General features: G+C 36.8%; 1 pseudogene; it reads right to left on the bottom strand.

Annotated features, from left to right (window-relative positions):
- Nucleotides 1-13070: 13070 nt before the first annotated feature.
- Nucleotides 13071-14053, bottom strand: LOC138170869 (LIM/homeobox protein Lhx8 pseudogene; annotated as a pseudogene).
- Nucleotides 14054-15389: the final 1336 nt, after the last annotated feature.

Consider the following 15389-nt stretch of genomic DNA (forward strand, 5'->3'; position numbering starts at 1 on the left):
AAGGAAGGAAGGAAGGAAGGAAGGAAGGAAGGAAGGAAGGAAGGAAGGAAGGAAGGAAGGAAGCTCCGTGGATATACTTTAAGCACAACATGTACAAAACTGATCTCATTTTATTTTCCTATAAACCTCCCCCCACCTAGCAATGTCCCTATGATTGTCAAGGCCATCACCAGACTACCAGTTCAATTGACTCATTACTTAGTTATACTCTTCATTTCCTTACTTCCTCTCAATGCCATCCTTTCCTTATCTAACATGTTACCAAGGTCTGTAGATTTTATCTTTGTGACATTTCTAGAATATACCACATACTCTCCCTTGGTGACTGTTTATCACCTTTGTGCAGTCTAAGTTCGATTTATGATTGGACAATTACTACAATCTGCAGGTGGGTCTGCTGGTGGTGACTATATCAAACACACAAACACACACTCAAAAAATTTTTGTTGTTCTCTATCACCTCTAGGATCACATAAAAAAATCCTCTGTTTGGAATTCAAACCTTTTCAAATCTAGCTCACCCCCTTCACCAGGTTTTTTTTTTCACCTTTATTCCCTGCCACCTATATACTCTCTCTCTCTTTTTTTTTTTTGGAGGGCAATTGGGGCTAAGTAATTTGCCCAAGGTCACATGGCTAGTTTGTGTGTGTGTGTGTGTGTGTGTGTGTGTGTGTGTGTGTGTGTGTGTAAGTGTCTGGGGCTGTATTTTAACTCAAGTCCTCCTGACTCCAGGGCCGGTCCTCTATCCACTGTGCCACCTAGCTGCCCCGGCACCTATATACTCTTTTTATTTTTTGGTTTATCTTTTTTTTTAATTAAAATCTTTTGTTTATCTATTTTTAGTTTTCAACATTCATTTTCACTAGATTTTAAATTATGAATTTTCTCCCCATCTTTTCCCTACCCCTACCCCAAAGTATTGAACCTATTGAATACCCCTTCCACTAATATGCTCTCTCTTATATCCTCCCCCATCACCCCTAATTTTCTTTTTTTCCCTAATGCTTTATTAACTTCTGGTTTACTTCATTCATTTCTGCCAGATTTGGGGTTACAAATTTCTCCCTGTTTTTCCCCTACCTACCTCCCTAAAATAGTAGTCTACAAGGATATCTCCTCCTCTTATTTTCCAGTTACATGGAAAATAGTATAATAATAATTATATATATATATATATATATATATATATATATATATATGTTTAAAAACATTTGGTTTTAAAACTTGGGATTCCAGATTCATTCCTTTCCTCCCTTGTCACCCACCCTTACTGGGAAGATAAGCAATTCAATATAGGTTGTAAATGTTTAGCTAATGCAAACCATTACCATAGCAGATATATTGTAGATGACTGATTCTATTTCCCTCCCTCCTATCCCATCTCCCACCTGATCTATTCTGTACTTTGGTCCTATCCCTTTTCAAAAGTGTGTGCTTGCAACTTGCCTACCCCCAGCCTGCCCTCGCTTCCATCATAGCCCCTGTCATTCCCTTTTGCCCTTCTCTCCTGTAGGGTGATATACCCTATTTACTGCATATGTCATTCCCTCCCTGAGCCAAATTAAATGAGTTTGAGGTTTACCCATTCCCTTATGCCTTCCTGTTCTTCCCCTCCATCGTACCCATTTTCCCTTGCCTTATCTATATGAGATAGTTTGACCCATTCTGTCTCTCCCCATTGACTCTCATTATATTCCTCTCTCACCTCTTAATTTCACCTTTTAAGTATCATCCCTGCCTATTAAATTGGTCCTCTGCCCTCTATCTATGTATACCTGTAAACATATATATATGTGTGTGTGTGTGTATGTATCTATACATAATATACACACATTCACATATGTAATCATATGCCTATATACCCTCCTATAAATACTGTATTCATATATATATATATACACATACACATATATAATTGTATATATGTACATACACACACCTATATATTTCTATTGCCTTCAACTCTTCTCATACTGAGAAAAGTTTAATCAGTTAAATTTATCTTTTTTCCCTGTAGGAATGTAAATAGTTCAACCTTCATAAGTTACTTATGATTTCTTTTCCCTGTTTACATTCTCATGTTTCTCTTGCTTCTTGTATCTAAATGTGACAGTTTTTATTCAACTTTGGTTTTTTCTTCAAGAATACCTGAAAGTCCTCTATTCCACTGAATGATCATATTTTCCCCTGAAACATGATAGTCGATTTTGCTGGGTAGTTGACTGTTGGTTTTAATCCCAGCTCATTTGACCTCTGGAATATTGTATTCCAAGCCCTTCGATCCCTCAATGTATAAGCTGCCATATCCTGTGTTATCCTGATTGTTTTTCCACAATATTCAAATTGTTTCTTCCTGTCTGCTTGTAATATTCTTTCCTTGATCTGGGAATTCTGGAACCTGGCTATAATATTCCTATGAGTTTTCTTTTGGGGATCTTTTTCAGAAGGTGATAGGTTGATTCTTTCAACCTCTTTGCCTTCTGGTTCTAAAACATCAGAGCAGTTTTCCTTGAGAATTTCTTGGAGGATGGTTTTTAGATTCTTTCTTTCATAATGAACCTAGAAATTATCCTTCAAGATATTCTCAAGGAAAACTGAATTGGAAGGATGATACTTAAAAGGTGAAATTAAGACCTGAGAGAGGAATATAATGAGAGAAGTTGGGGAGAGACTGAATGGGGTAAATTATCTAATATGTTAGAGGCTAGGGAAAATTGTTACAATGGAGGGGAAGAACAGGAAGGCATAAGGGAATGACTCAACCTTATTCTCATTGAATTTGGTTTAGGGAAGGAATCACAAACACACTAAATAGGGTGTCTCACCCTACAGTAGAGGAGAGGTGAAGGGGAAGAGAGGGGGGATAATGGAAGTGAGGGTAGGCGGGGAGGGGGGAGTGAAATTGAAACTACCCAGTTTTGAAAAGGGACAGGATCAAAGTAAGGTATAGGACAAGTGAGGCGTTGGAGAGGATAAAGGTTAATATAGTCAGTCTTTCACAATATATCCACTATGGAAATGTTTTGCATAGCTACACATGTGCCACCTATATTGAACTGATTATTTTCCCAGTGAGAGTGGGTGATGAGGGAGGAAGGGAACGAATCTGGAATCCAAAGTTTTAAAATCAAATATTTAAAAATATATATATATAAATACATATTATTATTATTATTATTTTACATGTAGCTGGGGGATGAGATATATAGGCACTGGGGCATAGAGATCCTCTGTGCCTTACTGGAAAGTTAAAGGGGGAATGGGGAAAGATAGGGGAGAGAGCATATTGGGGGAGGGGATGTACAGTGGGAATGCTGTTTTTGGTGGTAGGTAGAGAAAATTGGGGAGAAAATTTGCAACTCAAAATCTTGTGGAAATGAATGATGTAAACTAAAAAATAAAAAAGAGAGCAAAAAAAAGATTTAAAAAAAGTTGTTAATCACACTTGCTGTTGTGTAAAATCTCCTGGTTCTGCTCACTTCACTCAGCCTCAGTTTATGTAAGACTTTCCAGGATTTTTCTGTAATCTGCCTGGCCAACATTTCTTAAAGGACACAGTATTCTATTACATTTATGTACAACAAATTATTCAACCATTCCCCAGTTGGTGGGCATGTGTGTGTGTGTGTGTGTGTGTGTGTGTGTGTGTGTGTGTGTGTATTAGTGATATAACTTCACCTTTGGTTGAAAAAGATATCTCCCCAACTCTTCTCATTATATTCCTCTCTCAGCACTTTATTTCACCTTATAAGGATCATCTCTTCCTATTCAATTGGTCTTGTGCCCTCTGTATATGTATACCTATAGACCTATATACACACACTTACATATGTATTCATTACATTCATAATCTGTTGCCTTTTAGCGAAATGTAGTTTCCTTCCTTATTCCTTCAAAATTTATATAAATATATACATATTTATGCATGTCTGTCTGTATGTATGAATATTTTGTTTCCAACATTACACAAGTTTTTAGTTTTAAATTTGCTACCTGTCCTTTCTACCCACCCTCCCCAAGAGATGGCATGCAATGTGATTTAGGTTCTAGATATATATTTATATTAAACCTATTTTTACACTAGTCATGATGTGAAAAATTATAGCAACCCACGGAATGAACCATGAGAAAGAAGATATAAAACAAAAGAGAGCAAATAGTATGCTTCAATCTGCATTCAGACTCCATAATTCTTTTTCTGGATGAGGATAGCATTTTCTTTCATGAGTCTTTCAGAGTTGTGTTAGAATTTTGCATTGCTGAGAAGAGCCAAGTCTATGAAAGTCAATCACTGCACAATGTGACTGTAACTGTGTACACCATTCTCCTCGTTCTCCCCTCATTTAGCATCAGTTCATATAAGCCTTTCCAGGCTTTTTCTGAAATCTGCCTGCTCATCATCTCTTATAGCACAATAGTATGCTATTACATTCATATACCACAGCTTGTTCAGTCATTCCCCAAATGATGGGCATCCCGTGAATTTCCATTTCATTGCCATTACAAAAAGAGCAGCTATAAACAAATTTTTACATATGGATCATTTTCCCTTTTGTGTGATCTCTTCGGGATACAGCCCTAGACATTGTACATTATGTTTTTTTTAAATACGTTTATTTTTACTTTTGTTTTCTCGGAGATCAGGATTGGAACCCCTATTTTTTTTTCACTTCAGCTGTAGGAGTAAAAATAAAAGGTTGGAATTTTTTCCTGCTTCAACCTTTTATCTTTAATCCATGTGTATCTTTCTGTTTCAAATGTTTTTCTGGTAAACAACATATTATAGGATTATGGTTTTTAATTTACTTGACTTTCAACTTCCATTTTATGGTAGTTTGTCTTATTCATATTCACAGTTAGGATTACTTTGTCTCTTTCTCTCTATACTGCCCCCTTCCCATTTAAACTTTTCTTTGTTTTCCTTCTGACTACCACCTCCCTTAATCCGCCCTCCTTTATTTCAGCCCTCTTGCTTTTTCTTTCCCTTTCACCCTACTTCCTCTTCACCCTCTTCCTTTCTCCTTCTTTCCCTCCTTTATATCTGGCCCTCTCCCTTTTCTGTCTCCTTTCTCCCCCTACTTCCCTATAGAGACACATAGATTTGCATAACCAGATGAAGGTGTATGTTATTCCCTCTTTGAGCCAAATACATTGAAAGTAAGGTTCAAAAATTTGCCCTACCTTCTCTTCTTTCGCTTTTATGTCATAGGTCTTTGCACCTCTTCTTATGATGTAATTTACTCTATTCTGGTTTCCCTTTTCCTCTTCTCCCAGTACAATTCTTTATTTTTCATTCCTTAGTTAATTATTTTTATCATTTCAATGTTGACGTACACCTACATCTTCTCTCTCTTGATATATATACATGAATATATATTTACATATATATATACATACATATGCATACATATATACACATATGCATACATATATATACATATGCATATATATATATATGACTTCTAATTGCCATAATAAAAATACAATTCTCAGTAGTGGCAAATATCATCATCCCATGTAGGTATGTAAAAAGTTTAACCATATTGAATAATGTGTTTTTTATTCTTTTTACATGTTTATCATTTTATGCTTCTTTTGAGAATTTTATTTGAACATCAAATTTTCTGTTCATCCCTGTCTTTTTTTTTAAATCAGGAATGATTGAAAGTTCCCCATTTCATTAACTGTCCATCTTTTCCCAGAAGGATTATGCTCAATTTTGCTGGGCAGGTGATTCTTGATTTTAATCCTATCCCCTTTGCTTTCTGGAATATTATATACCCTGTCCTTTGCTCCTATAGAAACTGCTAGGTCGTGTAATTCTCAACTTGATTCAATTATATTTAAATAATTTATTTGTGGCTGATTGTAGTATTTTGTTCTTGTACTGATAATTCTTGAATTTTGCTGCAATATTCCTTCAAGTTTTCATTTTGGCATCTCTTTCAAGATGTGATCAGATGATTCTTTTAGTGATAATTTTACCCTCTTGTTTTACAATATAAAGGATGTTTTCTTTGATAATTCTTGAAAGATGTTGTCCAGACTCTTTTTTTTCTTTTTGGAGGGAAATTCGAGTTAAGTGACTTGCCCAAGGTCACATGTACAAAAATAAAAATATTAAAAACATCATTTAACTAATCATAATTCAATTTTCTAAATAAAAAGCATTTGAAGGAAGAATTAAAAATAAAGGATAAATATAATTCTAAATAACTTTTTTAAACAAATAAAATAAGAGGAAAAGAGGCAAGAGCCAGAATATGTAATAAAATCCCTGTTGCTCTCCCATGTTTAGCTCTGAACAATGATTAAATAAAATCTCAAATCAAGTCTTAAAGCAGCAATGGAAGTCTTTTAGCAATGGCAGCCTGGGAGCATCAGCAAGAAAGGTCAATTTCAGTAAGGTAAAATGGGAGTGCATTCCAAGACAGGAAGCCTCCCAGCAAGCCATCAATAAGTCCTGCTTCAAAAAATCCACCAGGATATCCCAAGCTCAAGTGTTGTGGAGCAGGAAAACACTAACAAGAGGACCATGTACATGCCTCAGCATAGACAGTGGAACCGATAGACTACAACTCAGAGAACCCACACATGCTTCAGTGAAGCCCAAGTTGTATTTGGGAGGGGAAGGTCTTCCAGAGGCCAGAACTCCAGGTGCTTCAGTATAGCCCAAGGCACTCATCTAGCTGCAACAGTGATTCATTGCATATTCTGGTATCTTACCTCTTTTCCTCCTATTTTATTAGTTAAATATGTTACATACCTAAATAATTGATTTGTACATTTATTTGTTAATTAAAGCATTTAGATTTATACATTTTCTTCTAAGACTTGTTTTATCTACAATCTACATGTATTGCTATATTGTCTCAACATTGCCCTATTGAGAAAATATAGGTATTGTAATTCCCAAATTATGAAATTTATCAATTTTTCTATAATTTATTATTTGACTCACCAGTTATTTAGAACATGTACAAAAAGCTATGTGCAGGAAAAATAGAAAATAAAGTAGGGAAATATTAGAATTTAAAAGTTTGGAATACATTCTTGTAGAAGATGGGATTCAGACAAATCTTGAAAAAAAGTCCCAGGAAGACACAGAACAGCAGAGAGACGTATGTTACTAGATCCAAGAGAATATGGAAGAGAGTAATGTATAAGAACACTGGAAAAGTAGAGGCAGGTAATGAAGCTAATTTATGAAGCTCTTTGAATGCCATTCATATGGGGATGATGTGATTGGATGTGGTGATTTTTAACAGGTATGAGACAAAGTTGAGTAAGCAATTTTCTTTTTATTGACATTATTAATTACCAGAGATGTATTGTTGCCAATTTTCCAAAATTCCATTCAAGTCTTTAGCTTTTTTCTTATTTATCTTTTGAATAGGTTGTCTGAAAGATATGCAATAAGTGCGCCTGGTGTTCTAGCTTTATTAGCTATGTCTTTATGAATCTCAATAAACCTTTCATTTAAGTATTTTGATGCTATTATATTAAGTGGTGAAGGCAGCTAGATACCACAGTGGTTACAGTATTGGACTTGGAGTCAAGGAATTTCATCTTCCTAGTGGCAAGCACTTACTAGCTTTGGGATCCTGGCCAAGTCATTTAACCCTGTTTACCTCAGTTTCTCATGGGTAAAATGTTCTGGAGAAGGAAATGACAAACCACTTAAGTACCTTTGCCAAGAAAACCCCAAATGGGGTCATAAAGATTTGGATACAACTGAAATTTCACCCACACTCTATACAGAGACCTGGGTAATGCTCTCCCAAAAATTTATTCAATGTCTGTAAGAGAGACTGAGGAGAAATTTACCAAAAGCAAAGAGCTCACCAATAAGGAAATCCCATATATTGAGGATAATTCATGACTCTGAAATGCAAACATTTTTCTGGAAAATATCTGACCAATACAAAGATTTTTTTTTTCTGAGGTCTTATTCCTTTCTGGTCCTCATCCCTCTCTTGCTTAGCAAATCTGCATTTTTCTCTCTAATTGATGAAGTAGTGACCAGTTATTTTGAATCAAAATTATACTTGAAAGATCATGAGAAGCAGTTAGAATATTTCAATGGAAAATAGGTCTATAATCTACAGATCTGCAAAATACTTAAGACTGGCCTTCAAGACAACATAGACATGCCCAAGGAGCTATTCTCTTAAGAGAATTCTATTTTGACAATGAACTTTTTTAGAGCTTCACGCATAAGCTTATAGTAAATAAACCATAAAATTTCTTTCTCCCTATATTTCCCCCTCCTCAAATAGGGAAAAAAATAGAAATCAGCAGCTTCAACTATCACAGACTACAGTTCTCTTAAAACCAGTAGGTTTCCAAGTTTTTGTTCAGCCAGTCTGTATACCATTTTTCCACCTAATCCTAAGTCACCAAACACAGTAATGGAAGTTTTCTAGTCAATTTGCTCTTGTACTGGGTTCTTTACTTTGTTTATTTTCCAGGAATTTTAACTATAAATACTTCAGATAGTTCAAATAGCTTCTTCATTATCAGTGCCTTCTCTGTCCCTTAAAAACCAAAATTAATGAAACCCATCCTTTCATTTGTGAAGCCTGGTTATATTTAATATTTTAATAACATCCACATAGGTATCAGATTTAAGACATTGTGATATTTATCATTCCAATCCCAAAGACATTTCTATAAAAGTTAGTTAGTAGGTCACAATGTCTATTTCTTTGTCATCAAACAGGTGTTCTCAGTCCATTTATCTGAGTGTTGTTTTTTCCTTAATCGGATCCCCCTAAAAATATTTACTTAAATGCTGCTTATATTTCTTTACATTGAGATGTTTTCTCTTTTGTTTGTATATAAAAAGTCAGTATTTTACAACTGAATGCTACATTTTTGAAGATATAATTATTGTTATTATAAAAGAGAAGCAATAAAAAACAAATAAGATATATTACTTTGTAATATCTCAAATGTTTTATGAATAGTGAGTAGGTGTCATTGTAATTTTCTGGATTCTGATACTGGGCTAAAAAGAATATTAAATGAGCTCAGCATAACAGTCAAGATAATAGGTCTCAGAAAAAAATACTCATTAATGCTTAATATATAACATCTCATATTTATAAAAATTTGTATCATAACTGGGAACAGCAGGGCTGCCCACCAATTGGGGAATGGCTGGATAAGTTTTGGCATATGATTGTCATGGTATGCTAGTGTGCTTTAGGAAATGATGACCTCAATATTCTTAGAAAAAAAAAAAGCATGGAAAGACATGTACAAAATAATGAAGAATGAAATAAGCAAAATCAAGAGAACATTGTATTCATTAACAGCAATATTTTTTTAAGATTGACTTTTAGCAAAAAAAAGACAATTTTGACTATTATAAATGCCCAAATAACCTGTAAGGAATGTGTGAAGAAAGATATTATCTATATCCAGGGAAAGAACTGATGAATAGAAGTATGGAAGAGAGAATTCTGTGTTGCTCAAAAAATTCCAGTCTCTCAAGATTTTCACCCGCAAAAGAGATAAAATAGCAAGTTAGGGAAAACAAAATGTAACTAAATGTCCATAAGAATAGGGGAACAACAAGGCTCTTCCAGGGACAATTTGAAATCAGAAGAATAATCCCAGGAAGAAGTTTGGTCCCTGTGAATAGTAAACACCTCCAGGCTAGGTTCCATTTTAACAACAAGTGGTAAGGATGGGGCACCTGGGGTCTAGATCAATTTGTGGAACCAACTTGTAAAACCAGTCTGTTCAGTTTTAACTGCAATTTGTCCTTTCCCATCCTTGAGCTCTGCCCCTTCTCCCTATGCCACACTCCACCTAGGCAATACCCTGTGACCCCTTTGTTCTTACTTAATCTCTTCATTTCTTCTGGGTCTGGCCCACACCTTCCTTTATCCTTGCCTTTTGTCTCCTTTGACCTGGCCCAAATCTTATCTAAACTATCTATTCACATGCTCCTCTTGGTCATCTCTGACCTTTGTCTATGCACTTGAGGCCCCTCCTGTCTGGTCAGCCCTGACAATGGCAGCCCTACCCTTTAAAGTTAAAGCATGTACCCCTCTCACTTGCAGGTCCCCTAAAGGACTCTTGCCCGTTTCTCATAGAAGCTTAACAATAAACTTCTACAACTCTCACTCCAATTAAGCCTGAGACCTTGAATTCTTTCCAGACGATATTGCAGGTTTTCTGGTCTTAGATAAGATCATAATTCCTGCTGAACCTATTGGGATCCCGTCCCCCATCAGTAAGTCTTCGAGTTACTTGGTTTGAGCAGCTGCTTAGGCCCCAGTAACTAGAACTTCCATCCCACCTCCCCCATAGTTAGGGGAGTTGGGCATCTGAATCTGGGAAGATGGAGGAAACCGCTGACAAAGAGCACCAGATACAGCTGTGGTGTGAAGAGGTGCAGGGACAAGAAGGAAAGAGTACATTCCTGGAGGGTGCAGAAGTAGTAGGGCAGAAAACCCCTGGCTATGGTCACTTACAGAAGGTTGGAAGTTTGGCCTCAATCCAGATTAGAGTGGAGAACTGAAGACCTGAGGCAAGAGGCACCATCCCCCATATGTCAGAGGTAGAAGTAACTGCAAAAATTAACTTATTACCGCAAAAAAAAAAAATGCACAAGCAAAGGAGACAGAATCCAACCATAAAAAGCTATTATGGGAATAGAGAAGACTGGGGTTCATCTTCAGAAGAGGATATTGAAATAAATAAACCCCAGAAGAGTAATGTCAAATGGTCACCAACCCAAAAAGAATTCATAGAAGATCTTTAAAAAGACTTTAAAAAATGAAATGACATAGGGGTGGCTAGGTGGCACAGTGAATAGGGCATGTGCCCTGGAGCCAGGAGGACCTGAGTTCAACTATGGCCTCATACACTTAACAGAAAACTAGCCATGTGACCTTGAGCAAGTCACTTAACCCCAACTGCCCTTTATCCCCCTGTCCAAAAAAGCAGAAAGAAAATCATTTTCTTTCTTTTCTCTATTATGTGTTTGTGTTTTGGTGTTTGAGTTTAAAATAAAATTAAAAGAAAATAAAAGGGAATATTAATAATAGCCAAAATCAACTACAAGCCAGGAATTCATCCTCTACAAACAAGGTACATGAATTTTCTTCCTGTTCTAAAACGTTTTTTGTTACAAAGGAGGAAGCTTGACTGGATTTCTAGTTTGGCATCAATTGTGCTATAAAAAACTAAAAATAGCCCTTACTTTTAAAAATAGCATTTTCTGATGACCATGGGATTGTGAAACAATCTATTTAAGTGATTACTGCTCAAGATTTCAAAGATGATGGAGTAGAAATACATGAATATGGGTCATCATTTTCCTTATCGGTTTGTATGATGTAAACCTTGATTTCCTCATGTTAAAATCAGAATTAATTACATTCTATTCCCATGTTCTTCAATGAACAGGACCTACCTTGAGAATGTTTATTTTATATATTATCTGTCTCCACCACTAACACGGAATGGACGACTAAAATGAATGAGGATATAGTTTAGAAATGGGATCATGTGAAATGAAAGAGGGACAAAGAGGAAAGAAATTTTATTCAGATTCTAATGAAGCTGGGCAAAGGAGGAGGGATGCTCTTAAAGGTTTGAAGGTGTGAAAAATAGACATATGTATAGAATAATTTTACATATACACATACATAAATACATATGTACACACACCTTTTTGTTTCTAATGATAATCATTTCTGGGTCGGGGGAAGAAAAAAATAGAGAAGAAAGAAAATTTAAATGACTTATTTTACTGTGTATTTAAAAGGAATAACAATTTGTAAACAGTGAATTTGATCAATTGTGTTTTTATTGTACCATATAGTACAAATGCCTTTTTTCTTTCATAAATTTAAAAAATGATTAATTTGAAAATATATATCATAAAAATTGAGAGGGGTAAATATTTCCACCTTTTACAAATAAGGGTTGGAGGAATAAATATAATTTACCATAATAAATGAGAGTACAAGTGAAAATAGATAATTTAAATTGTATTTTTAAAACCACCAATAAAATCATTGTGGCTAGAATTTAAACAAAATATATACTTTGGGGGAAAATCTTTGTATTAAGCATCTTAAACAGATTTTTTATTTAAATTCTATTGGAAGTTGATATAAAGAAGTTTCAACATTTATGAAATAAAGAGCTAGTTACATTGATAAATTTTAAAAGAAGAAATAGAAAATGATGTCTCTGAAAATTTGTTCACAAAATTTAAAAATTACATAAATACTAAACTAACCCTGAATCATGAAGTATCACCACCAATCCATTAATTTAGCAAAAGTATTGAAGCATGGGTAAACTCATTTTTTGGAGGAAGTTAGAGAAGATAAGCAAAACAATTGACTGCTGATGAAACTTTGAATTTGTTAAGCAATTTTTATTTGTAAAAAATTTCAGAATTTCATATGAATTTTTTAATTTTTAAAATAAATATACTTTTATTTCTTCATTCTTTTTTTTTTTTGGGGGGGGGGGGTGGCATGCCACGACAGAAGCTTTATTCATCTCATTCAGGGGGAAAAGCCAATTGGCAAAATAAATTTCAGTTGCAAATTCACAGCTACAGACTTCAAAAGTATAAGTTGTATGTAACTCAAAAAGTCCAGGTAATATTTCATAACAATTACTTACAGATACAAACGGATGATAAACTACAATTTCACAAAGAATTGTAAGCATTTTGCACACTTATCAGTCCTCTCTTTTAGTCAAAGTGCTCTTTCGATGACGAATAAATTAACGGACACACAGCTAGAGAAAACTACTTCCAGACAATACAAAGGGGACAGAGTCATCTTGTAAACATTTTCTCTTTTAGAAACAGGAAGAATTAACAAAAGTGTCTTGCAGGCCAACCCTATTTACGTATATGGGCAACAAAATGATTTTGAAGATGCTTTGGATGTTAAATTAAAAATTAACATGAACATTTTCTATGATTTTTAATACACAATAAATGACTGCAGATTATATCCTGCAGAATTTCTATCCCTGAAACATAGAAATTAGGTATGACATTGGTAGCTGTGTCATCGAGTGGGCTAACAAGGCCTGGAGTCCAAGGGCTGTCGGTGAATGAGTATCCATATAACTGTGCAGGTCCGTCAACACCGTCCCATCCACATATGCAGAATAAGCCATTTCTTCTAACATGGGAGGAGACAGCCGTGAAGGCTGAACCTCCATCACTGGAGCCATGGAAGAATGATTGGGGCTAACGTGTTTCTTACGGCCGAGCTCTGCAATTTTGGAACCAAACCTGTATAACTCTTCTGCTCAAGACTGTTCTTTTTGCAAGTTTCTGAAGCGTCTGAGCGTCTGGGTTATTGTCCTGATCAAATTGGGCCTGCATGACCTGGAGCTGATCAGCAGTAAAGCTGGTCCGAGCTCTCTTGGCTGGTTTGGGATGATTGATGTCTTGTTCAGTGAGCAGGGCACCTTCCACGCTAATTCCATTCCCATTTTCAACTTCTCTCTTTAAATTGTCCATGATACAGTCATAATGCGCTCTATGGCGGACTTTCTTTTCAACCAAAGCAAATTCCACTCCAGTAGAGATCTGTCTCTTGCAGGAAAAACACGGAAAGAAGGCCAAGTGATAGATGTTCCCCTTGGCCCTCTGGACTGAGTCAGTAGAGTGGATGTGTCTCCCACAGTGAGAAGAGCGGGTTCCGTATCTTCTGAAATAATCGAGTTTGCAGAAAATGTCTTTATCTTTAATGTAACAGCTGTTGTGCCTTCCTAAGGAGGTCCGGCAGACAGTACACGAGAGAGACATGACATGCCAACATAGGTCATTCACCTTGAGGAGGTACTTGTCCACGACCTCCAGGCCACAGCTGCTGCACACGCATTTGGCTGGGGGGCAGCCGGGCGGAGGCCATGGACCTCAGCGACAAGAACGGAGACAGCTGGGCCAAGGAGGAGCAAGAGTCCTCTTCTGCCACACCCTCGGCGCTCACCAGGCCCCGGTCCTCGCTGCCTTTCCGCATCCCCCTGCAGTCAGCCCGCACTCCTCAGACATGAGCCTGGGGAACTAGGGAGGGAGAGAGGAAAAGAAAGAACGAAATGGGAGAGGGGGAAGAAGAGGGAAGAGAGGGAGAAAGAGAGAGAGAGAGAGGGAGAGAAAGAGATGGATGGCTGACAGCGTTGGGCAGAGAGACCCGTCCAGGACTCCCTCCCATCCCCGTGCCCCGCAGGCTGTCCCCCAAGGGCTGTGTGGATGACTGGTGGGATGGGAGCCTGGACTGGGCCGCCTGCCTGCTGCTGCTGCGAGACTCCTAAGGGTCCCCTTCCCCCCCTCCCCCCTCCTGTGATTTTTTCATTCTTAAAGTAATGTTCAAGGGGTTTATAAAAAACAAACAATACATTTGAGTTATTAAAATGTTTTTTGTATCTATATTTTTTATTAAAATTTTTAAAATTAATTTGTTTCCTTTTAGTTTACAGGATTCAATTCCACAATTCCTTGAGTTTCACATTTTGTCCCCCTCCCCTCCCTTCCCCTCCATGGCGTCATATAGTCAAATATAGGATCTGTAAATACTTTCACATTACACATTAGTCAGGTTATACAGACGAATTGTGTCAGTTTACTGGGAATATAAATTTGTAAGATCTTCCCTGCCCTTAGGCTAAAGTGCACCTGGAGCCTGGGGTGGGAGGCTTGTTTTTCAGTAGATACTTTTTGATTGGCCAGTGGGTCCAGAAGAAGGCTTTATAAGCCCTGATGTGTAGCTTTGTTTTGGGGCTCACTTTGAAAAGTGTTCTGTGATTTGATCTGGATTCTGGAAAGCCATTGTCCAGAAGCCCCCCGCCCCGCCCCCCCCTGCTTTGAAACCCAGATGTTGATTGGGTATGCATGTAATGGTTGGACAGTTTGAAATCTGTCTACTTGATCTGTTTCTGTCTTGATAATTCTGTCTGTATATTCTGAAATTCCAGGTGCTGACCTCTTTCCCCTGAACTAGGTAAAGATACATGTTTGAGTGATTAGAGTAAGCTTGTTAACCCATTTTGAGTTGCTTTCCTTTATCAAAGCAGATCCAAGAACCTGTGGTGGCAGCAAAACCTGAGGAGGCTTGGGTGCTTGCCGCTACAGTCAGCTGGAATGAAAAATGGTAAAGAGGACATAAAATCAAATAAGAGTAGGAAAAAGATCCGATATTTTGCTTCCACCTGGATATAAACTCAGTTCTTTCTAGTTCTTTCTCTGGATGGACATATTTCTCTCCATCATGAGCATTTTGGAATTGACTTGTATCACTGCATTGCTGACAGGAGTCCAGTCTACCAAAGTTGGTCATCACACATACGTTGTGTCTGTAATTGTGTATAAATTTCTCCTGGTTCTACTCTTC

Source organism: Petaurus breviceps, unplaced genomic scaffold, assembly GCF_028583685.1.
Source record: "Petaurus breviceps papuanus isolate PSGF00001 unplaced genomic scaffold, PetGlider_PUasm1.0 40, whole genome shotgun sequence".
NCBI classification, from domain to species: Eukaryota; Metazoa; Chordata; class Mammalia; order Diprotodontia; family Petauridae; genus Petaurus; species Petaurus breviceps.